The 25,674-nt window shown below is 41.9% G+C and overlaps 1 long non-coding RNA gene across 1 annotated transcript in view; it reads left to right on the top strand.

Moving 5' to 3' along the window:
- Window positions 1-5,410: 5,410 nt before the first annotated feature.
- LOC132243462 (uncharacterized) overlaps window positions 5,411-25,674 on the top strand; it is a 77,845-nt gene continuing 57,581 nt past the window's right edge. Inside the window, exons 1-3 of the long non-coding RNA XR_009455046.1 lie at window positions 5,411-5,503; window positions 10,002-10,127; window positions 11,006-11,095. This is a non-coding gene — a long non-coding RNA (uncharacterized LOC132243462). The remainder of the gene's footprint in view (window positions 5,504-10,001; window positions 10,128-11,005; window positions 11,096-25,674) is intronic.

Here is a 25,674-nt window from a genome sequence, read left to right as displayed (position 1 = left end):
TGGAGGTTGCTGTGTGACTCTGGTATATGTTAATATAACATTTTATTTTACTGTTCCATCCTGTTTTATAACTTATATTTTATTATATCTAACACTATACTTACATTTGGTTTAATATATTCCTGCCATGTGTTTATTTTGTGCAAACTCTAACATAAAGCCTGATGGGTATCCAGCCTAAGTTTTAACTCTTAGGTTACCTGGCTAAGGCTTATGGCTCTTGATCACTCCTTTCACCTCAGTATTTTAAGTAGTTACCTGCCCACCCTAATATAAATTCATCTGTGCACTGTAGTTAAACTATTGATGGGCTAACAATGTGTAATGCCTGTTGTTATCACTGTGAGGAACTCATATAATAATTTCTTTAGCTATCTTGAAATACACTTATTATTATTTCATGCTATCGGTGCTCTTCACACTGTACAGATATTAATCTTTAAACATCATGCATTAAATATAAGGGTGAGATAGTCTAGACAGCAAGCAAGGAATATGGAACCAACCTACAAGGGGAAAAAAAACAAACATAACCATGTTATTGAAGGCCAATTAAAAGGATTTTAGTATCAGTACAGAGTGTGAGAATGATAGTAGGGATCTCCTAAGTGAATCCAGGACCACTGACAAGAAATAAGTCCTGCCTATTTATGTTTTCTTAGCAAGCGTGAACAATAAGATGGTTTTGGAGTGGACTTGAGTCACCTTGAGTGTGTGCCCCAAGACTCCTAATTCCCTGCTACATTTTATGTATATAGAATGCAATAAACTAGTTAATCGTGCAATAAATTTAGATATGCAAAGTAATTATCACACCATAAAAATGACTATTGAGATCTAAAAAGAGCCAACCAGGTAAAAAATTAGCACTTGAAAATGTAACAAGTCTATAGCTGGCTCCCATCTACCTTTAAATGTGAATGTGTAGCAGGGCCCCTAGAAACCAATATAATTCTTGTCATGGGATCAGCTATACTAGTCTGTGTCCTGGCACAGTTGATCCCAAATGATGGGCAGTTACAGACCTCACCTGGTGCTGTTAGCCCACAGGATCCAGCTCCTGCTGCTCCCAGGATTTCAGAGCTGGATCCTGTGGGACCTCTGTCCCAGATACCTGGATTCTACTTAGGACCTGGGTTGTATGCTGAAGAGCAAGGGAACCCCATGGGATTCCCTGCCCCATGCTTACAGATGTGCCTGGGGTAGAGGGGCTGAGATTGGAGCAGAAGCAGTGGTTGTGGGACACCTGGGTCCCCTACTCTGTCATATTGCTGGTGACATGCTTTCAGATGTCCTTTGCAATGTCCCAGGAAAAATTGTTAAGTGCATTTTTTTGTAACATCAGATTTTGGGCTTTGTTCTGGGACACCTGTGAGGGATGTCTGAATGGGAATTGCTCTGTTTTGAAACAGAGCTGTCTGTCTCACCACAAGCAAGATGTCCATTTCTACCCATGGTGCCTGGAGAGCCTGAATGCAACGCTGGGTTGTGTTTATCCACAGTTGCTCCAAGCTACTCAGATGTTCTCCTAAATCATCTGCATTGACTAAAGTTGCTGACTCGGGTGATAGAATGGGCAATGTTTATTTCTCTGAGAAACTGGTGTAAGTGTAAATGTGAACTAACACAGCTGAACATAATGGCAGAAAACATATTTTTATGCAGCCCATTACTTAATATTTATTACTGCACAAAGCCTTCCACAATTTTGCATGTCTTGAGATTGCCCCAGGTTCCTAATATTCCATAATTTAAGGAATGTGCTCGCCATCAGTTTAAATAGTGATTACTCTTTGGGTAAGAAAAGCTTTAACCAATGATTCCAAGCTGAAAAAAGCTATAGAAGTCACAGAAGTGATAAGGAGAGACTGACACTATCTTGTAGACTGGTTTGGCAAAACACTGGATAGTCTTTTTCTTTCCCTGGATCATAACTCAGAACACATAGATGACACCTGAGCCAGCACTTATGTACTGACTCATTATAACTACTCCTTCTATGGTAATACTTGGGAGGCTAATTGAATTAGTGTTGGGAAATAGAAGACTGGATCCTTTTTCACATATGCTTATGAGTGATTTAGGTGATCCAGTATGCCCAGCTTGAGTCCCTGAAAACCACTAGTTTTGTAATGTTCCTTCAGCATTTCCGGTCCACTTTTGGGTCCACCAGGGAGCACACTGGGACCTGTCCCCATGCCTCAGCGGGTTGACGCCTGAGTCTGGGGGGGCACCTAGAAGCCCCACAAGAAGTCCCACAGCCCAGGTCCAGCTCAGGAGGTGAGGTGAGTCTGACACCCCTGACAAAGATAACTGTAGGTGAAATAAGATCTTGCACTAGTTATGGTAGGTTTATGTTAGAACTCTAGCTAATGGTTTGGGGGATAGCTCATCTTGCTCTTTCCAGTAGTGTCCTGTTCTATATTACATATGCCACTCAACTGTAAGGGCTTGAAATTAATTTTCTGAGAGAATTGGTGCAATTGGTGCAAGTAAAATAGAATTGCTCAAATGCCCATGGAAGGTAAACATACAGAGAGTGATCACAGCCAAAATGAACTCTGCTTTAAATTTGTGTGACTTTTTGCATAAAATGTTTAGATTTACTCAACTGTCATTGATACTGATCCAACCTGCAGATGAGTAGTCTGGTTAAACTCAATGTAACAACTCAGGTGAGTAAAGATAAGTATGTGCATCTTCAGGTACTGAATATTTTCTCTGTACAATCAGGACTTTGTCTTAATTGTATTTTTGCCAATGCTGAATTTTTAAATGGTTATATAACTGGCTATTGCTCCTGTTATCCTAAATCATCATCATCATCATCATTATTATTATTATAGTAACCACCACATTTTTTTAAATTCCCGACCTGTAGGAAGATAGAGAAAAAGTTGTTGCTTCTTCAGAAAGATAAATTTAACCCATCAGATAAATTGCTGGCGAGGGTGGTCAAAAACCATTGTAAAAGAGAAAAATCTATACAAATCGTACATATAATGTTCATATATCATTTGAATGGAAAAGATAGTCTCTGATTGTTTATCCCATGTAAAGATTCAATTTAGAGAATAAACGTACTCCTTAAGGGGAAAATCCTGTCATTTCTCTCCACCCCAGAAAAAGAAAACCTAAGTAAACACTAACCATTACACTATATCTATACACATTTACACAGAGTAAAGAATAAATAAATAAACAGTAAGTCAGCTCCTCTCTATATAACCATGGCTTTATGGCACTAACAAATAGGCAATCCTTATCTTTAACCCAACTAATCCAATGCTGCATGTCATGGTTTATGATGTTCCTTGGTTTCTAGAATTACAAGGAAAAAAAAAAGCTGAAATGGGGAAATCAAGGTCTTTCTGCTTTTCACTCATTCTGTCTATTTTTACAACATCACTCCTAAGTCACTATGTTGACTGAGGCTTTTTATGTAAATGCCTTAAATTGCTACAAGAAAATGGTTCTTTTCTATTCAGTTACTCAGAATAGGACTCGGACGTTCTTCCACCTCCTTTCTCAATAAGGTCAAATGGTTCAACTTAATGTGCACTTAGCATACGTGATTCATGGAAAGCCAATAGCAACATATGAAGGTTAAAATCATAAATGTTCTACAGAAAAGTTAATGTTGACTTTATCCTTGAATACTGCCTAGTGTTAGTACCTGTTAATCTGCTACTAAAATATCATAGCACAAAGCAGGATATCAGTTCAGTATTGTTTCTATGGGTGTTTTGTTCCATCCTTTTTTAAGATACATAGCTGACATATAAAATGGATTTTTTGCAAATCAAGAAAATGGAAGAAAGAAAAATACAGATGACTACTACAGAGATCTTTGGAAAAGAAAAAAAAAAAGACACAATCTTCCTCCTTGAAGGAGAAAAACAACATTTAGGATACCATGATTCCCATTATGGCATGGCTGATGGAAGCCTCTTTTCTTGAAGCAAAAGGTGGTCTATTTCCATAGGAGGGTCTAGATTTGTACTTACTGGATCCATCTACACATGCTGTTAGTGCACTTTAATAAACTCCAGAGTTTATCATGCCAAAATTTACTGCTCCCAGATACCACATCTGCATGTGTGTCTGGGGTGCAGCACCTTGACCCAGGTCAGAGCAGCTCTGGCTGGCAGTGAACCTTGGGGGTCAGCTGGCCAGTCTGGAGCTGCTCCCCACCAGCTCAGTGTGCTGCAGAGGGGCTGGCTGGGACACAAGGGTGCTTCAGTATGGGGCTAGCCAGCAGACAGCTCCTGCACTGAAGCACCCTCGTGCTCTACCAGCTGGGGTAATGTCTACATGTGCACTGCTGCAGATTAAAATACTCCATAGCAGGATAGTACGTGTATGTACTATTTACAGGATAGTATTTATAAGTACTATCCTTCTGTGTAGTTAATCTACTCTGGCCTAATTGGGGGACATGTCAACATTTACTGCTCAGCTAATTAGTTAACTGAGCAGTAAATGTCTTCTGTAGATGAGTCCACTGTAAATAGTCACTGATAAATACACTTATTTGACTTAAACAGTACTTACCTTTTTCTCTGATGATAGCACTTTTGGAATTTAAACCATGAAATCCTGAAAATAATAATGTTTTAACATTCTTGGAACTATCGTTCAGTGCTTTATGACTTGTATTTTTCCTACACTTTTAGTATCTAAACCTTTCATGAAGTACCAGAAACATTACAGAAATGTGAAATTGCCAAATTATAAAGGGCCAATAGATTCCATTTTGTTTAGGAAATTCCCAAAGCTTGGATATGAATTGAAACCTGTTGATCAGAATCTCTTCTTATCTGAACTGCTGATGCAGAAATTTCTCGAAACTGTAGGATAGTACAGATTTCACTTTGCACCATAGATACTATTAAACGAGTCTCATGTACCTGTGTAGAGTAAGATGTGAAGTGAAGACAGGCCAAGGTAATAGTGGATATATGTTTGTTTTTTTTCCATTTGTCCCATCTTTAGAATCCTTACTTGTATTCTTAAAAGTTGACTGGATTTTTGGAAACTCGTATAATCTGTATATCATGCTCATTTTGAATTCACTTCATTATATTTTATACAGACTGGGTATGTCTACCTGAGACGTTTAGTGCAGAGTTGCCTAATTAGTTCTGCGTTATTAAAGTCTCAGTGTCTACACGTGTAGCCCTATTATGCTGCAGTAAACAATGCCATAGATTAGTACTTGTCAACAGAAGTACTATGTGTCGCAGGGCACCTCAGTGCCTGCTCCTAGAGAGTGGAAACTGCCAGGGAGAGAGAGCCCTGGCAGGACATAACGAGCACAGCTGTGGGTTGCCCTGGCAACTAAGGAGAGTCAGCTGGCCTGTAGGAGGCAGGGCCTGGCCCTTATAAAGCCCAGGGCTGAGGCCAGGCTGGCAGTTCCTTGTCAGCAGCCAGAGGGGCAGGAGCTAGGAGGCGAGCAATGCAGGAACCGCTCCAGCTGAGAGAAGGATGGCAGCTCTGAGAGGTTTGAGCACCATGGTTTAGCCAGGAGGCTTTATGTTCAAGTTATAGCCAGGAGGCTCAAGTTTATCTTTGGCTTTGATATTACACCGGTGGTTTGGGTGAGGCTATAGGGGTTGGAGGAGGCCTCATAAAGGGGCCCCACGGGAGTGTGGGGGCCCCAGCGCCTGAGGAGGGTGAAGTATTCTCATTGGACCTACAGAGGATGGGACCCTAGCACCAGTGAGGGCGCAGTATTCACAGGGGGAACCCCAGTGGCATGGGAACCCCTGTGCCAGTGAAGGCGCAGCGCCAGTGAAGGCACAGCTTGCAGTGAGGAGTGCAATCAGTGGGTTGCAGGCGGGGAACATAGACCCCGGGTTGTGTGCAGGGTACGTAGACCCCAGCCCCAGAGAGGGGGCTATATTATTAGGAAGCCCAGTAGGGGCACGATGAGCCCCAGAGAGGGGGCAGTGTTATTAGGAAGCCCTGTAGGGGCACAGCAAGCCCTAGAGAGGGGGCAATATTATTAGGAAGCCCAGTGCGGGCACGGTGTGCCTCTGAAGAAGGGCAAGTGCTGTGACAAACCCCGGAGCAGGGTAGAGTGCTGCGGTTGCCCTGGTGAGAGGGGGTAGTGGCGCGGTGAGCCCTGAGAGAAGGGGGGAGCAGCACGGTGGGCCCGAGAGTCGGGGGGCATTGCCGGGAAGTCCCCAGAGTGGGCGCAGAGAGCTCCAGATGGGGGGGCTGTATTTTAGAAGCCCGAGTGTGGGCAACATTGCAGGGAGAGCCCCAGGAGGGGGCACTATTGCAAAGGCCCCAGACAGGGGGCAACATTACAGAGAAGACCCCCAGAGAGGGGCGACATTCCAAGGAAGCCCAGAGTGGGCTCGGAGAGCCCAAGAGAGGGCAGCACAGTAGAGGAGGCCCGAGAGACAGGCTGTGTACATATAGAAAGACATACCAACGTCTATCCTATCAGCGAGGCTTGGGGCGTGGTATTAGGGGTGGTAGGAGCCACGCATAGCCCATAAGGCTAGGGTGTCTGGGGAGCACCCATCGTACCAGGAGACCCCCAGGGGGTCCAGGAACACACGGGGACAGAGGTCCCAGCTAACCGTGCCCAGGGAGTCGTAGGCAGCCTCCCAACTTTACCTCAACATCAAAGATGTGGCGGGCGAGAATTTGAGGGTGCCCTTGGGCCGACTTGGCACGGTAAGGGGGCCATAGGGAGATCACGGCCCTCCTGAAGTACCCCGCCATGACACTATGCTATAGCAGCATTTAATGCACTGCAACACATGTTTAGACACTGATGGGGCTGGCTGGGGCATGAGGGTGCTTTAGTGCAGGGTTTGCTTCCAACTAGCCCTGCAGTGGAGTGCCCTTGTGTCCCAGCCAGCCCTCTGCAGCACACTGATCTGGGTCAGATCAGCCCTAGACTGGCAGACTTACCTCCTGGGTCCCCTGCCAGCCAGTATTTCTCCAGCCTGGCTCAGCATGTTGTGGTCCGGGGAGCACATTCAAACAGTGCGCATTGGATCGATTAAGTCCAGCGCAAACTGCACCAGAGTATTCAAACAAATTAATTTCACGTGTAGATGCTCCCACTGAGTTACATATTATAATTATGAATCTGGGTTGTATTCTATGGAATAGCTGTGCTGAGGTGACAGTAGACAGATTACATAACTGTGGGCAACATGGCCCCTGCCAGACATTCAGGTAAATGTGTGATAGGATGTGATGCATGATCCATGCAATTTTGACTCCTTTCATGCCACATGTGCATAACAGGACGCATGATTGTGGGATCCAACATCAGGTCCAAGCACAGCATATTGCTAACAAAGGGGCTCCCTGTACCAGCAAGTAGCAAGCTCCCATGGCTGGGAGCCCACAGTTGACAGGGCTCCCAGCCAGAGGGGAGACCAGACCACATGTTCAGTTAATGATTTGATAGAAATGAGCCACAAAGTTATTACACATTTTTTTGTGAAATAATGGTGTGGCTTATTCCTCATTTTATCACATCATTAATTGATTGAATGTGTGGCTGGGTCTCAACTTGAGACATAATTAGCTACTTAATCATGTCTTAAGTATAACATGTAGCAGGGGACTATGAGTGTCATACTTTTCATTCTCAGTTTTAAGAATCACGCAACATATATTATAAGTAGTACGGTTGTTTAATTTCCATGCATGTATCTTCTTGATAGCAGTTGCTCATCAGAAAAAAAATCTTACATTGGGCCTGCAGCCCAGATCTGGCTGCCTTGCTTTAAAGTTCCTCTGATGAAATCTGGTCTATGCAATCTGGCCCCCAGCATTTCCACAGAGCAATTCTATTGGGTCAAAGAAGATTAGGAAATAGGCACGCCAGATGAAGGCCACAAGTCAGAGGGAGTCTGGCATTCTGTGCTACCGTGGGATAGTTTAGAACTACTGAAAGTTTTGCTAAGGATTGTTTCAGCCTCTTGGTTGGTCCAGTATTGAGGGAACAGAGCCACCTGGGACCACATATCCTAGAGTCACCGTTTCCTCCCTCCACCCTTCAGTTGTATTGACTTTACAGTTAGTGAAGCAGAGGAGTTGGTTCATTACTGATTACTTCAATAAATAAATACTTGGGTCAGATGCTTTTCACAAAGTGAAAACTAGACCTTTCCAATACATGCACTGTCTTGTGCCCCTTGGTAAATGGATTGCATGTGTATTCATGGCCATCTACTGTAAGGTGTTCAGCACTTCCAAAGGGTTATATGACCTGAATAGAAATCTCCACCTGAATGAACAATGAATGACTTCATTTTCCCTTACAATGGCATTTTGAGTTGAGTCCATACAAGGCCATTCTTTGAAGTCCTTTCTTAGTCCAAGCTCCCATTGATTTCTACGCTTAAAATCACAGCCTGTAATTCCCCTGACATTGTAAGAAGTATCTGGTTATCTATTTTGTATTATGAATTATGATACTGATACTGACTGTACTCAGTTGAAATCAATGCATGTTTTGATTAAGCATTTGAGGACTGGTTTATTAGGCATACAGCATGCATTTTTACATGTATTTTTTGCCTGAGGTCTGGTCTAGTCTTTATGTTTTGTCTTCAATCTGTCTGCCTATTAACCTGGTTTGAGAGATTTATAGGTGTAGTCCAGTGTGTGGAAAAACAAGTTTTGCTCCCACACTTCTTGTTCTTAACTGGGAAGTGACATTTTCTTATAATTGACTATATGTGCTTAGTTAATGTATCACTCTTGAATTAACAGAGAGCTAGGACAGATAGTAAGAGTGTATCAGTTCCTAGTAAAAGAAATACTTAATTATAGATCACAGTGCTAGGGAAATTACCAGCTCTGGTGGTTTTTCCTCATGGGGCAAGTTTCTAGAAATCTTTTACCCCTTGTACTGTAGGGGAGAGCCTACAGCCTAAAAGTATGTCTGGGCTGAAGTGTAGTATGAAAGTACCCAAACTAGCTTTAAATGAGCTAGCAGTGACCAGTTCTAAACTTGGATGCATATGCATTTTGGCTGGGTAAATTATCATAGTATACACTAATCTCTGTGCTCTTGCACTTACACTGCTACCCCTACCCAAATTAGCTTGTTAAAAAAAAGCCAATCTTTATACTACACTACCTACCTTAATATCTTCCAAAGGCTCTGCCTATATGCTCTGATGTTCTGTATTTGATTGAATTGTGTCTCAGGAAGGTTTTCCAACATCAAGTTCATAAATGCTGGCTAATGCAGGTATTAAGAGAGGTGTAGTTATATCATGTGTTTTCTCACATATAACATAAACCTTTTCCCACCAACATCAACTCTTTTCCCCCCAAATTGGGGGTGCGTATTAAGTGAAAAGGCTGATTTATGACTGAGATACAGGCACCCTGCTTTGATTCCTGCTCCATAATGCAGCAACTGTTGTATTACTATTCAAGAAGCTGGGGGAGTCAATTGACTTAATGACTCATTGTTCTTCGCTCCAAAATCATAGATCCCCTCAGGGGGACCAGTCGTCAGTGAGATCCATGGTTTCACTTTTAGTTAAGCAGGAAAGGGAGGGAGGGCCAACTGCATGCCTGCTCTAGGAAGCTAAAACTCTGGGAAACTTTCCCCCCCCCCCCCCTTCCCCCCTTTTCTGCCTTTTGAAAACAAGATGCACAAGGAAGTCTAGGGCTGTTCTATGGAAGGAGATACCGTATTTACAAACTTTTAACCTTTTCTTGTTTCTTATTTGCTGTGCTTTCTTCAGAGCTTTCTAGTTAGAGAACTAGACTTCCTATGTGACTTGGGCAAGTCATTTTTCTTTGTGCCTCAGTTCCTCACTTTTAAAATGGGTATAATATGGCCCTCCTCAGGATTTAACTCTGGCCTTGGCACAAAACATAAGTCAGTGGTAGTGCACTGTTGTGCTCGCACAAAAGCAGACTTATTGCTCAGATTCAAACTTGTGATAGCTCCCTTTGTCCAGGGGCACTAGCTCCCATTACCTGATGCACAATTTCATCCTTAGCTCAAGCCAGCTCAGCCCACTCCTGCTATGAGGAAGAAAAAAAATAGCACCTCTGTGGACTGCTATCTATGATATGGATAGATTATACAAGAGAAGTAAGAAGGCACTTTTTGGGTGCATGGCAAGGTGAGTGACCTTATTAACCTTTGACTTCAAGCTTTTTAAGACTTGGTTTATACCTTAATTATGCCAGTGTCCAGCATCTAGCAGAAAAAGGGGCTCTAGAAATTACAAATGATAAGTAAGATGTTTAAATGCTTTTTTTGGTAATAAAGTACTTGAGCCTGTTCAAAACCACCTTAAAAATCAGCATCCAGAATGGTGGTTGACACTTTGTTCATGAGATGTTGTGCCAAAATTTGTAATTTGGCATCTAAATACTTAATGTGTGTGTCGTAATGTGGAGAAGAAAAACTGCATTTAAACATTAGGATGCACAAGAGCATGTGTCTGAAAAGGGGGCCTGAAAAACTTGTCTAGGCATAAAAATAATGCTCTTGACCCTCCTTGATCCAGTGCCTCACACCTGCCAATACCTCTGAGAACAGAAAAGCCCATGAGTCCATTTGCTGCAGCTGCAAGAGTGAAAGCTCCCTTTCTGACATTTGCAGGGTTTGTTTTTCCTTGTGTTCTGTCTTACCAGCCCAAATGTGTATTAATTTAAAACTCAAATTGCTGTGAAAAAGTTCTACATAAGGTTATCTCTCTTTGTTTCCTTTAAACTTTTCCAAATGTGTGGAAAAGAAGTATTTGCAACATGTTAGCAAATAATGCAGTCATTTGAATGGTAGCAATTAGTTAAGAATTTCTGATGAGCTACACAGGATAAAATAATCTTGTGACACAAATAACTTGGTACAGGTCATAGATCAAGCTGTGGCAAATACTAATATCTCATTAAGCCCTAATGTTAGCCCATTTTAAATCAGACATGTTCCCAATGAATGTTAAATGTTCTCACTTTTCAAATGGAAATAATTTACAATCAGGCTCTATATTTTCAGGCTAAGGCTTCATGAAGAAAAATAATTTCCCCACTTTGAGCAATATAAAATAACAGTGTTGGACAGAAGATTGTAAATATTATATTAAATGTAAGTAAAAACATTGGCAAAGCTACTTGTGCGTGTGTGTTTGTGTGTGTGTTTGAATGATAGAGCTTCTTTATATTTTCTCTTTGAAATTTAGTATCATCTCTGTCTGATTAACATCATATAAATGATGTGGCATAAATCACTGTGTGACCCAAAAGCAGCTTCTTTAATATCCCTATATCCAATAGATCTTGTTCCATAATTCCCCTGAAAGAAGTGGGGCATGTCAGATAAATTAAATGAAAAGAACAGATGTAGATTAAGAGTGATGTAAATTTCAAGCCTGCACTTTTAATTTCACTAAATATTATTTTCCATCTTCATGATCACATTACACTGAAATGTTGGAACTTCAATTTCCTCTATTTCATTTAATAAAACCTTTGTCTCATCTGAGTTCTTGAAGAGATGTTAGCTTTAAATCACATTGACTTCACCCTATCCAATTTACATATGCTGAAGAAATAAAAGTCTTTTCAAGAGTTGCCATGGGGCTTCAGAAGCCTCAAAGGAGTATTAAGACCTTGAGTTTAATGTGAACTGCCTCCAACACAAAACACAAATCCTCCCAACAGAATACTAATGGTTTTGTGTACAGTTACATTTTCCATGCAAGTTTCTACAGTAAATAAATAGTGCGTGTACAAAAAAGCAAACTAAATTTTATTCTGATTATTGGAGTTTAAACCTCCACTAGCTTTAAAAAAAAAAAAAAAAAAAAAAAAAAAAAAAAGCTTCCTACAGATCACTGTTGCAAAGGAAATTTTATATCGTTTGATGGATCAATAAAACAGAAGACAGTATAAATTAAAGAGGGAATTCACAGATTCTCCAATCTTTCTCTGAGGACTGCATACCTACAAAATGGTATTAGAAGTTATTTAAAATGACTGCCAATAGAGATGTGAAATGATTTCTCGTAGACTTACAAAAACAAAAATGTTTGCAAGCTAGACTTGCTTTCTTGTACAAGTATGAGTATTTTATATTTATTTTGTTTCTTTAAAATCTAAATCAATTTTAAAGGATCAACAGACCTCATTACATGTGATAACAAAGGGGGGGGGGGGGATGTTTCCCTAATATGACCTCAATCCTGTCTCTATAATGGATTTCTCATTATAATAATTATATCCCATTAAAATGTCAGAGCTGGTTTAAAAGATATCTAAAAAGACATGTCTCTTTCAGCAAACTAGCAGGCAGAAACCTTGATGTTAATTTATTTGGCATCATTTAAGTAAAATTGAGAACTTTAGTACATAAAATGAGAATCCTTGTGTGGCAGAAAATGTGAGCAGATTAACTACATATAGTATTAACTTTACACTTAAATAATTGGTCAGTCATAAGGAATTAGGGAGCATTTCAATTACACAAAGAGAAGATTTATTTTTTTGGTGGAGAGCTGGGTGAATGATTCAGAGTGAACAGCCCTATATGACAAATCTAGCCTTGTTTTCAGTTCAGGAATAATCTGCAAACAAGCAGATTTTTAATAATTTGTTTGGGCTGAACTGTGAACCCTGTTGTTGTATTGGGGGCTTATTTTGACAATGGGTGTGTTTACTTGTTCTGTCTGTACAGGCGGTGCCCAGTTTGAACCTCTCGGTCTAAATAAAGCTAGGTATTGCTGGAACCCTTAAGCCCAAAGTCCGATACCCCCTTTCAGGCTGAGTCGAACCTTTCTTCAAAAATGATGCCAGTGACTTCAATCCAGCAAAGGTGACCAGCTTTTCCCTCAACAAATTTGTCATCCAAAACGGGAATTCATGTCACAAGCAGGGAAATGGAGGTCTCCTATATAAGAGCAGGAAAGGTGCTCCAACGAGCTGCAACTAGTGTCAGAGCAGACTCGATTAATCGAGTCCGCTGGAGTGTGGTAATTACTGCACTCTAACAGACTTCAGTGTCATGTATATTAGCATCCTTGCAGTGAAAAATGGTGGTGGGGTGCTTTAAATTAAAGCTCGTTTGACGAGCTTTAGTTTAAAGTGCCCTGCAGCCATTTTTTAATGCAGGGACACTGGTGCACATGATGTTCTGGGTGCTTTTAATTTGTGCAGCTTTTGGAGCTGCAGTAGTTAAAATGCTCCCTCCCCCTCCTGCCCCCCCCCCCCCCCAAGCACATCTATAAATGCCAGGATTTTCTAACCGAAATAGAAATATGGAGGTACTATAAGACACATGTTGCTTCTTTTCCTTCTCTTCCTGTGCGGTACCATGGAGGGATGGAGGGATTCCAATAGGGGCAGATCCAGGGGGGTGGAGTAGTGTGGTTTCACCCACCTTGCCCAGCAGCAGCAGTGTCTATTCAGGCAGTGCAGAGGGAGGCAACTGACTTCCTGTCTCATTATAAGCTACCTGATTGCAACTAATCACTCTTCAGTCCATGGGTGATTCCACTCTTCACTCTCCTTTTTACTGGTCTTGAGTTCCACTAATCAAGCTGTTCTTTTCTTTGGAATTTTGCTGTCTGTTAGTTATTCCTGGTGTCTCTTCTCCTATGTCACAGGCCTACAGACTGTTTTTTTGAACTCTTTTAAAAATTGTGGATCCATCCATGGAGTCCAATCTTCAGCAGCACCTACTGTTTCAGCTTTGCCTGAGCTGCTGACAGTTCATATGTAAAAAGGTCAAAACTATAGATTTTCTTTGAGAAGAAAGGAGAGTGAGGTGAAGATTAGTTTCTTTCCCTGTTTTAGGCAGCCATAACTCTGGAAAAATTATTTTCTTCATTCTGCCTTCCCTAAAACAAGGTGTGTCATATTTGGGAATGTATAGTATGTGAAAAAAATACAGTATATAACTGACTTCTGGCTGAGGATGAGCTAGGTATCATTACAATTCAGAAGTATTACTTCTTATTCTTTGACTTTTATTACTATTAGTTTTACTATTACTTTTTATTCTTTTTTTTATATGGTGCACCTGCAAAGTACAGTCTCACATCTTAGGACCACTCTAAAAATTAGAATGTTTTTTGCCAGAATAAATCATTACCATTGTTTAAAGAGATATTAAAACTTACTTTGAATCAAATCCTTGTCCCCCCACCCCCTCCCAAAGTTTTTGATGCTAGCCAATAGGAGTGGACTCTTAGGGCCTTGTTGTACATTGCATTTTGAGCTGCCCAAATGTAGATTGGTACTAGACTAGCTTAAGTCACACCTTGCAAGCAGGACTCTGCAGGCTTTTTCAACTGGGTTTCAGCCTTGGGGATAGGAAGACCACTTACAGGGCCAAAGGCAGTAGTTGGCTTGGTGCCAGAACTACTTCCTGGGCTGTAGAGTTAAAGGGGTGGGAAATGGTGTCACAGGAGGGTGGGGGAGGGGACGCTGCATTGAAGAACTGCAATTTGGGCTGCTTATCTGTGGGGAGTGGCCACAAATTAATGGAACATGAGCTGGGTAATACAAATCAGAGGGCCTTGTTACACCCTAAGCTATGAACCAAACATGTTGATTGGAGTTTGGAGCAGTCACTTCCTTAGTCTAGAAACCTTCTCTGACTGCCCCCCACCTGCATAGCTGTGACTTGCCACTACAGGCCTGGTGAGCAGGAGCAGGACTAGGAGCTGTAGCTGTGAGTTGCCACTAGAGGGCTGGTGAGCTAGGACAGGCTTCTATCCCTGCCATATGGGCAGGGGTCTGTGATCCTGGGATACTGGAGGACCTCAACTTGGGTGACACACCTGTGGGGAATGGATGCACCTTAATAGACAAGAACCTGGGTAGTGCAGATGAGAGAGAATCCTGCTCTGGAGCAACATAACTTTCAACTGCATAATAAGTGCTTAAAACCACTTTAAAGTGATAATGTGCCAACAATCCAGGGGTTAAGAGCTCCAGAAACTGCTCAAAATTATTGTGTAACAAGGCCCAGAGATAAATCTACTGTGGAGTGACATAACTTTAAGCTGCCTAAAATATGCATAAAACTAGCTTCAGGTGTTGATATGTGAATAATCCAGGGGTTAAAAGCTCCAGGAGCCAATTAAAATTAATGTTTGTAACAAGGCCCTTAGAAAATGGCATCATTTTAAATATAAACCATACACAAACTGACTTGTTTTCTAACAATTTTTCAACCAGAGTGTAACAGAGCACAGGGTGTGCTCTTTTACTCACAGGGGTGTAAGGAGACAGCAAAGCAGGCTGCAGGTTGCTGCTCTTTCAGTCAGGCACAACTGCCTGAGTAGGAACAGGGCCCAGCTGTTCCCTATAAGAACAGGGCTCTGAGCAGTGAAGCCAGCAGTTTGCTGCTACCAACTAAGGGGAGAAAGTCACCTGGCTGGAGCTGCTGCTCATAACACCTTGGAGGTACAGGGAAGGAGCTATGGGGAAGGTGGAGGATCCTGGTCCTGGGGTGTGACCTAAAATGGCACTCTGCTGGGGTTGGATGGTGTGGTGGAACTGCTGGTGGCAGGGCAGTATCCAGGAAATGCTATATCTGTGCCTCCCCAGTGAAAGGCAAGTATGGGGTTGCAGAAAGCCTCAGCTCCTACTGCCTTGTGGGCGACCCCATTGAAGGGACAAACTAGGGGAGTATGCCCTGAAATAAAAGCAAAAGCCCAGGCTCACTGTGAGTCCTGAGGCAGGGCCCAGGTCAGGAAGGGACCTGGGGCAGCTTCCAGGCTCACTGTGAGGCCTAAATTGCATTAAGGAGTTGGATGTGAAGCTCCAGTGGGGTGGGAGGCCCAGTGTTAGGCAGGGGATTGAGGCCCAGTGTCAGGCAGGCTATGAGGCCCCAGTGTTGGGGCATGAGGGGACCAAGAGGGTCCTGATCTGGGAAGGGAACCCAAGGAAAAGGTAGGGACTGGGAGCCCTGCGTGGGGGGGATCTAGAGTCCCAGTGTGAGGCACAGGAGTGCAGATCTCAGTGTGAGGCACTGGAGTAATATGGATGCCATCTGCAAGGCATGGGGCATGGTATAGGGATGGTCGAAACCATGTACATGAGCCCTTGGCATCAGGGCAAGTAAATGGGCAGCCTCCCACTTTGTTATCATTTTTCAATTGTATCATCAAAGGTGTGGCAGGGGAAGTAGGCAGGCCGTTAGCCCTGAGACAAGCGGACGGGCCAACGGTTGGACCGTCCTCAAGACGTCCACTTGTTACACAGTGCTCATGCCTGTTGTTCAGGAGAAATACCATTATTTTATTTACCTGAATCCAAAATTACAGTAGCTGATTACACATCCACTTTCAGACACTGCTAATCCCATCCTCTGTAATGATTCCAAAATAAGCCACACTAATGAAGGATAGGATTTATGGACACTGGAAACTTTTGCCATGTCTTCTTTGAATAACCAGTTAAGGTAAGCGCTAGGGACAGACATTCAAAAAGCCTGAATTGATTCACTCTTTGCAGGTTAGTCTAACCTACCAAGGCTGAACCAGTTTGTAACTGCACAAACATCTCAGAACTGCCTGCAGTGGCTCAAGCTAGAAACCGGGGGGGGGGCGCGGGAAAGGTGGGGAAGGCACTAGAGCAGCCCACCCTTTTCTTCCAGAGTGCTGAGCTGAGGTGGAGGGCATGGCCAGGTTCTGGCAGAATGCTCTGATTAGGGAGCCCTCCCTCCCCCCCAGCCCCAACTATTCCTGACCAGCAAGGGAACCAGTATTTGCTTATACAGCAGGGAGTTGATAACAGAGCACTTATCAGCCCATCAGCAAAACAAAAGCCTTTCTCATTAGTTCAAGCTCTTCTTAAACAGGCTTTTCCCAAGGAAGAAAGGGAGTGACATTACCAGCTGAGCAACTGATTAGCTCCAAAAAGCCCTAAGTGGACACTGCCCTGTCTGCTTTTGTCCTATCTGCCCTACACAGACACCTCTCAGCATTAGCTACCATTCCGCATGTTGGCTATGGTCCTTGGTGTGGGAGAGGGAAGTGGGGAATCCCTACTTGAGCAGGAAGTGGGGGGCAGACATGGCTATACCTGCAGTCTCTGCCAGAGCTCCAGCAGGGAGCAGAGGGGTGGGGCCAGCCCAGATCTCTGGAGCAGAGAGCCCCGTGCAGGGCTGCAAAGCATCTGGGATGGTGGGGGACTGGTTCAAGTTAAACCAGGGGAAGGTCTAGGACAGACATTGCATAAACTGGTTTGACCTAAATCAGTTCAGTCTGATGCTACATTCAACCAGGTTTATCTCAAACCAGTTTCAGCTATTTTCAAACTGGTCTATGTGCACTGAATGCCAGTTCTGTTACAGGTTTAAACCAGTTTCTGATTGCTTAAACCAGTTTATGTGTAATGTCTGTCCCTAGTCCATTAGGGAAATCCTTGATAAACAAGGCAAATTACTATGGCAATTTGCATTAAGTCCTAGAGTGTCAGAAGTTAATTTACTTATGTTACCAGGAATAAGGATTCATTTTTTCTCTTAGATGTTTCAGCTTCTGTGAAGTAATCTTTCTAGTGATAAGCACAAAGTGCTGGACACATTTATTTCCCATTCCCCTGCATGTGCTTAAGTGGACTTTTAAATTGTTCCCAATTAATGGCTTGAATTTGAGATTTCTAATGCAATGTTTCTTATTAATTCTTCCCTGTTGTGTTTGCTAATTTTTCTAATTAGTTTTTTTTCCTTCTGTTTCTTTAGTTCTCTAAATGAATTAGTTTTCATACCTAAATGGATAACCAATAGATGGTGACAGCAGTACACTTCTTAATTTGACCTAGTTCTGCACAGCTTGCCAGCCTGGGCTTTACTAAAATTCTGTAGTTTAAATACTTTAAATATTAGTAGTCATGTAAGAGAAGAAGAGTGAATTGTTCATTTTCTTAGAAAGTATGGACTGTGTAATGTATACTGTATTCATCAAAGTATTGTAGCTGTATTGTGGCCATGGCAGTCTAGGAAATACGGATCTACTTATTGACTTCCACCATAACTTCATCAACTATCATTCTTCCATCGCATGCTCTCTGGAACATTGTCATACTACCATAAACTGCTTGGATACTACAATCCACATTCAGAATGGCACTGCACATACAATTGTATATAAAAGAGTCACAGATCTATGCTTACTTCCACAAAATTAGTAATTTTCACAGACACACCAAGAAAGATATAACCCTTAACCATGTCCTCAGATACTACTGCATCTTCTCTGAAGGCAAAACTCCAGTGTAAAAACCTACCTGTCCAGTGAGACACCTACCTCTCCAGCGTAAAAACCATCTTCTCCCAATAAGGACATTCTACCAGAGAAATAGACCTCATCTTTGAACAAACTATCAAAAAACCTGGCACAAGCCTACTGTATTTAAAAATAACATACCCTTCTGGAAAACTGGAACCTATAAAAATCATAGAAAAATCATCAAACAGTTAAAACCTATATTTAAATGGGATAAAATGATGAAATAAATAGTTCTAACCACCTCTCTCAAGCCAGTCTTCAGACTTTCAAAGACTTCAATCTTTCAAACTCAACAGTAGAAGCTAACTCCTCTCTAATCAACAAACACATGTAATAACACCCTGCATAAGCAAGAAATGCAAAATGTGACAACACATCCCCACTCTCACTATAATCAACACACCCTGCAGAAAGCATCAAAATGCATGAATCTTACCCATACATTATATGATATTTCAAATAGTCTCAAGAAACTTACGTTGATGGAGCTAAACAACCATTGCACTCCAGAGTGAATGTTCACTGAAAAAGTATAAAAAACAGAAGCACCCAACCATCGGTGAGAAACCACTTTTTATAGCACAGACATTTCTGACCTCATAACACTTGTTTTCAAATGATACTTTCAGAAGATGGATGTGAGAACAGAAATTGATAATTTTAGTGACACTAAACCATATATTGCAGGAACCATTTTTATAGCTCATTACAGTTTTGCTGCTCTCTCTTCTATACTGTTGGTACTCCACAGGTAATAACAGACCTCTTGTTCTTTTACATAATTAGGTTTATCTTTCCGAATTGTTCTTTACTTGGTCTGTAATTGCTTCTGATCACTTCTCTTTACTCCACAGGTTTACTGCCCACTTCTCTTTTTAAGTGATCACTTTAATTTACATAATGGGGTTAAACAAAAGTAATTGTTCTTCTTGGTATTTAGATTAGGCTCTACCTGCTTTTCTCCCAGTCCTAAAGAAGGGCATTTTATGCCTGAAAGCTTGTTTAACATCTCCCTCAACCAAATAGTTGATCCAGTGAAAGGTATTATATAAATCCTGCTTCCACACATTCCTTGTAGTCATCAGATATTTACTTATGCTAGAAAAAATAAAAGCTTGATTCTTATGTCATTCAGAAGCAGCTCCATGGAAGTCAGTTTTCTCACACATGTGAAACATTCATGCAAATTGGAATCATAAGGTTTTAGAGATTAAATACTGCGTATTCTTTGTCTTCAAACCCCACTTTTCTATGTGTTACTTTACATGCCTAAACCAGTATTAATACTTGGGGATTTTAACATCATGATCACGAAGCAGCGTAACTAAGATCACTGCCCAAGTAGACAGCATGCAGGGTAGAGCTGCAAATTATAAACTAAGGAAATCAAAGACGCATAAACTTTTGTAAGCAACAGCTTACTTTTATCAGAGGTTAGCAAGGCACTGCAGAGAGCAGAAATAGAAACGGGTGTGGTTAACGACTACTCATGACCCAGGCTACTCATGCATAGGGCCTGGTTTAAATCATGGGCCCTGCTTGCAGCTTGGTGGCTCCTTTAATCTTGGAGTTTCCCCCATTACCCATCCCGCCACTGAATGGTGGAGGGGGTCTATCAACTTTGCCGCTTGCTCCTGATGGCCAGGAGGTAAAAACCATGGTTTTAAATATGCCACGGTGTTTGCCTCTTGTCCTTTCAGTAGCAAGTAGTATAAGGCAAACACCGTGGCATATTTAAAACCATATTTTATTTTAATTTTTTACCTCCTGGCCATCAGAAGCAAGCAGTGGGGCCGATAGGCCCCTTCACCTATCAGCAGTGAAGGGGTAGACAGGAGTAACTCCAATATTAAAGGAGCTGCCACACAGAGTCATGAGCCAGGCCCTTCCAGACAATGACAAATTCACATTTTAAAAGGAGAGACCTGTATCAAAAATAACACTAAGAAATAGGCTATTCAGGGAAGGACATTTCTCAGTGGGGAAATTAAGTGAGAGCCAGTATCTTTAGGACATTAGGTTAGTAACCTTTATTTCTGAAAGGATGTAAATATTCTCCTGGTCCTCATTAGATCAGGAAAGACTTTAGGTTCAGTAAACAGATACACCATTTGGGAGCAGGGAGTTATACGCATAGTATAGGCTCTCCAAAAATACAGTGAATAATGTGTGTAAATGCCAGATAAAAAACAATGCTTAAGCCTTGCAGTGAGAGCAAGCATTTGTCTTTCGTTTTCCCTGGGCATAAGGAATGACTTTAGGCCAGGAATGGGGGAAATACATCCAGTGGGCCATAGCTGGCCTGCCTGTTGGCTGCTGCCGGGAGCCTGAGGAGCATAAATGTCCTCCCGGTGTATATCTTATTGCCTATAAGCTAAGAGTTTTGTTTGTTTGTTCTTTGTTGCATGTAAAATAGCTGCTTAAGCTTTTTTTTTCTACGGGGCATTATGCCTGCCTTTGGGTTTCCGGTATAAATTGCATGTCAAACCGTGCTCTGACATACGCCCGACAAGAATGAAGTACCTTCCCTTTGTGAGCAATGCATGCAATGTCGAAGTAGTAGTAATTTGGGAAGAACACTACAATTAGCATTGTAATGCTTGAAGCTTCAACATGGGTTCTTGCCAGATGTTGTATTCTTAATATATTATCAGAGTATGATTCCTGCTGGCCGGTACATTGTTAATACATCATGTGAACAACAATCTTGCTGGCCATTACTATGTTAATGCATTACTTAGTGTCGTTCACTTGATTCATTAAAATAGCAGGAGCTAACAAGAACCCATTATAAAGCTTCAAATTCTTTATGCTTTATTTCAAACAACTGCATAATTTTTAAAGGAATCATTTACAAGGAAAAGAGAAAAAATAATCTAACAAATAAAATTGGATGCTAAGTTTGTAGCCAGTCCAATCCTGTTGAAGGACACCTGTCCTTTTATGACTGGAATGGATTTTGAATTGAGCGATATACCTATTGATTGAACATTAAAAAATGCATTATTGTTTGTTTTAGTACAAGAGATCCTACTTCAGATCCTACACTAACCCATAAATACATGCATGCAGACCGTTCCACTTGTATTTATCTGCTTCTGTGAGTGCAGTTTGGAATGGGTAGTCAAACTTTAAATTAGCAGAAGGATAAAAAAACTAGAATCATTATTTTATTTATATAGATCATGATTTTGAAAAGATTTGTAGGGAATCCGTGATATTGTTTATTATGAATCTTTAGTATCAGTGAGACTAAAAAAACCCCAAGATTAAGAAATTTCAGACTATTCTGCTCTTCACAGGTCAACTTCAGAGAAAATAAAATTTCCTAGCATCACAAGTTTTTTTAAAATATGGGAATGGAACAATAACAATTTAATACAGTCAACTGTGATAAATTACTAAAATTGTATAATTTTACACAATTGTGTACAATTATGTATTTATAGAGCAAGACCTACATTTTGTTGCTACTCCCTCTCCTTCCCACCCCCTTGCCTTACCCACCCCACCACACCACCAATTTTCAAGCACATATAGGTTGATAGACAAAAACATTTATGCAAACACTTATGCCTGTGAGTATTCCCAGTGTGTAAAATTATCCACGTCTAAAAGCATCTGAATCTTAGATACTATGATCAAATAAAACAACTTACTTGTATAAGGAAGTTGACTTTGAAAAAGATACTAATATGAAACTCAAATACAGTTTTTGTTAAGATTAAGAAATTAAGGATTGATTTGTCAGATTCATTTAAAAATATGTTTGTTTTAAGGCAACCAGAATAAGACTGTAACCAAAAGCAGCTTTTAGTAGCCTGTTCAAACCAGCAAAGGTCAGACAGACTTTTATTGGGTCAATATGCTTTATTGATAGCATCTTTTTGAGATTTCTTGTGTGTAAAATTGATTTAAGATCTTAATGTAGTAGCTTAAAAGATATATTCTTGAAAAGAACTGTATAAAGAGAAATACTGGGAGTCCATCAGGAATTGATATATTATAAATCATTACTTTTTAACCACATCTCAGGCAGCTCCCTCCTAGCCTTTGGAAATTGGGGTTGACTGCTAAGGAGGTTAATGCTCCTGTTGCTGACCAAGCATTCTGTTACATCAGGAAAGTTATTTTCTTAGTGTATGTACACCTGTACTCCATTCTCCCTTCACACACCTCTTGGTAGCAGAGTTATCCTATCTCTTTCTCCTCCCATCCACTGCTTGCCTAGGTTGGTGGTAACTTGCCAACATTTGATTCTTGATAATAATCAGTTTAAAGCCCCAGATCCTTTGGAAGACCCCAAGTGGCAGCTGGCACTGAAGAAGAGAAGATTTCATTGCTTGCAGGAGTAGATTCTTCAATAGTCCTAAGACATCAGCCTCACTCGGCCAAAACCAGCACCAGGAGCTCTGGATGCCTGAAAAAGCTAGCGGCTGTGACTTATATTATGACCGCATCATTGTGTTTCCCCACAGTTGTTGGAACAAGTAGCAGGTCTACCCTTCTGCTTTTGCCAGCAAAGTAGATTTTCTGGAGTTATCTTCTTGCGTTCTTTTGGTTAGACAAATATGTATCATTTTCAGGACCAAACTGTATGATTAAGAAGCTTGCCTTCATTAGGTCATTCCTAAGAGATGCTCAGGAGCAGTACCTATACATTACAGAGCATAAGATGCAGCACATTCCTTTCTGCACGTATGGCTAGTTCTGGCTGAACAAGAGATATTTCAGTGGCATATTCCTACTTTGTCCTGCCATCTTTTCTCTCTCAGTGGGAAGTCATATGGAAGAGACCTTGAAACCTCTTCTCAAATATTTCTCAAATGAGCCAGGAACAATTGTACCCGAATGCTGATAATCCATATAACCTCTGAGCTATATCATGTATAATGGTAGCAAATAAACTCACAGTGCCATAATAACAGAGATCTAGACTGGTCTGGGCTAAAGCAGTATGCATTCACTTGAAATTCTAGGACTGAGACTAGCTAATGTAGAGCAAAATAAACAGGCAGTACTGTAAATATTAAGTCTATTGGGAAGGACACGTGTGTAGAGTAAATTAAAACATTTTTCTAATGTGTGTGTTTTGTGAGATAAGTATAATATGTTGTTTCAGATAGTTTCCAGAACTGCTCAGAGTTTTCTGACATACAAAACAACATTTGCAACTTTCTCATGAAAGGACAAAGTACTTTCAATTCCTACAGCACTTTGCATCCAGGAAGTTCAGATTGACTCACAAATATGATTAAATATATCCTTACAACGTTCCCATCAGAGATCTTTATCCAACTCTTTACAAACTGAGAAACCAAGGCAGAGAGGTGATAACCAACTGAAAGCACAGTGGCAGTCTAAAGATGGAGTTGGAAATAAAGCCCTGCTCTTCTAAGTTACAGAATTGTTCTTTATAAGACTTCTTCCCCTTAAAATATAACCTCAGATATCATACGATAAAATACAGAATATAAGTATAAACATCAGAGCCAAAAGGCTTAAGAGGAAAGATGTTCCCTACCCCCACTATAGGAGAAAGGTAAAAATAGCTAGCTCTGGCAGATTTAGTTCACATATCTTCTACTTGTGCCCCAGTGTATTTCTGTGCGGTGTTTTATGTAGTGATGTTTGAAATGGAATTTCTGTTCTGTTTTTGGAAACATTATACTATGCATGTAGATGTATTTATAAAGGGCAGGGGAGTGTGAAATGTTTAGCCTGCAAGAAGTGGGTCACCCTGAGCTGACAGGTAGTGGATTCTGATTGGGCAGTGAGCCAAATTCAACAAAAGGCCTGAAGGGTCTTTGTTATGTGCACTGTTCTTTTATGGATTTTCTGTTTGGAGACTGAAACTTATTCAGAGATGGTTGGGGACTGGACTGGCAGCAATTAATCTCATTCATGGCACTGATCATGTGAGGTAGACTTTGGTGGACTGAAACAAACAAGGTGAAGAGACCAATTTCCTGGCTTGCCTTTGGCAACCACTAAACCCTGCTGGCTTTGTAAGGCTGTGGGTGTATGAAATGTTTTTGTTTGTTTGTTTTTAAAGGAATAAGAATTTTATCATTACAACAAGCTGGAAGTTCATAACTGGGATTCTAACGTGCCCGTGATCCTTTTGCCCTATCTGGGTTTTACCAATTGCCCTTATGTATATTATTACTGTCCTTTGTCAAATGAAAATTATTTGAAGTATTTCTGTGGCCAAAGTTTCCTGAGTTCCACTGAGTGTAAGAAACACCCACAATATAGTAAATTCCTAAAACTTGAGAGTTGATGAGGTATAGCTGGGGGTTCCAGCTCGTCATTTTATTTATTCCAAAAGGGAACCTAGACCACACTGAACATAGGCTACAGTGAATTGCATCTATCAGAAGGATAAGATATAAAAAGAAAATTAAAATAGAGGCAGTCACCAACTTACAACATTTCAAGTTGTGACGAACGTCACTTAAGGTCTTCATAAATTGACACCCTGTTTCAATGTTCTGATGTGGGTTTCATCTTTATGATGGTTGATATGGCACATAGCTGGTAAATGGTGGAAGGGGAGGTGTGTGGGGGGCAGATCAACACCCTCTGTGGTGAGGGAGGGACTGGGGTAAGCACTGCTCAGCCAGGGCTGGGTGGGCACACTGGGGGTGGGGGGTGGCTTCTGCCACTATGCTCTGCTCATTTGGTGGCTCAACCGACAGTTTCCTCTGCTGGTCTGGGAGGGCATGGGGCAGGGGCATGTGCCTCCAGATCTGCACATAGTGGGATAGGTGGGGTCAGGGCTACATCAGGTTGCGTTCTGGGCGGGCAGCAGGGGCTATGGTGAATTTTTAGGTGGCTGCAGTCCCCATAGACCATACCCCACCTCCCACCCTGCCCAGATCTGAGGGCACCCCCCCCCCATGCCCTCCCAGCGGTGCTCGCCCAGCTGAGACAGGACAGGCATGGGGTGGAGCCACTGTGCAGCCTCTGGACAAGCATCACACAGGGGCAGGAGCTGCTCCCTGGATGAGCTGTGGGTTTGAGGGCATGGTGGGGGACATGTGCCCCCAGATTGGGGTGGGATGGGTGGCAGAGCAGGGGCTATGGGTGTGTTGCAAACACCCAAAAATTCACCATAGCCCCTGCCACCCACCCAGAGTGCAGCCTGGTGCAGTCCCAGCCCTGCCTGTCCCAGCCCACACAGATCTGGGGGCACACTCCCCCCATGCCCTTCTGGACCAGCAGCAGGAGCAGCAATGGGAACCACTGGTTGAGCTGCCAGACAAGCAGTGCACAGCAGTGGGAGCCACTGCCCTCTCCCCTCCCCACATCTGTCTGGCCTTGGCTAAGCAGCCCCAGCCTCTCCCTCACCACGGGGGGTGTTGATCTGTCCCCCCCATGGCACTTCCCTTTCCCCTCCCCTTCCACCACTTACCAGCTGCAC

This window comes from Alligator mississippiensis, chromosome 10 (genome assembly GCF_030867095.1).
Source record: "Alligator mississippiensis isolate rAllMis1 chromosome 10, rAllMis1, whole genome shotgun sequence".
Lineage (NCBI taxonomy): Eukaryota > Metazoa > Chordata > Crocodylia > Alligatoridae > Alligator > Alligator mississippiensis.
Note: the sequence above shows the minus strand (reverse complement) of the source record. Positions and strands in the feature narration are given on the sequence as shown.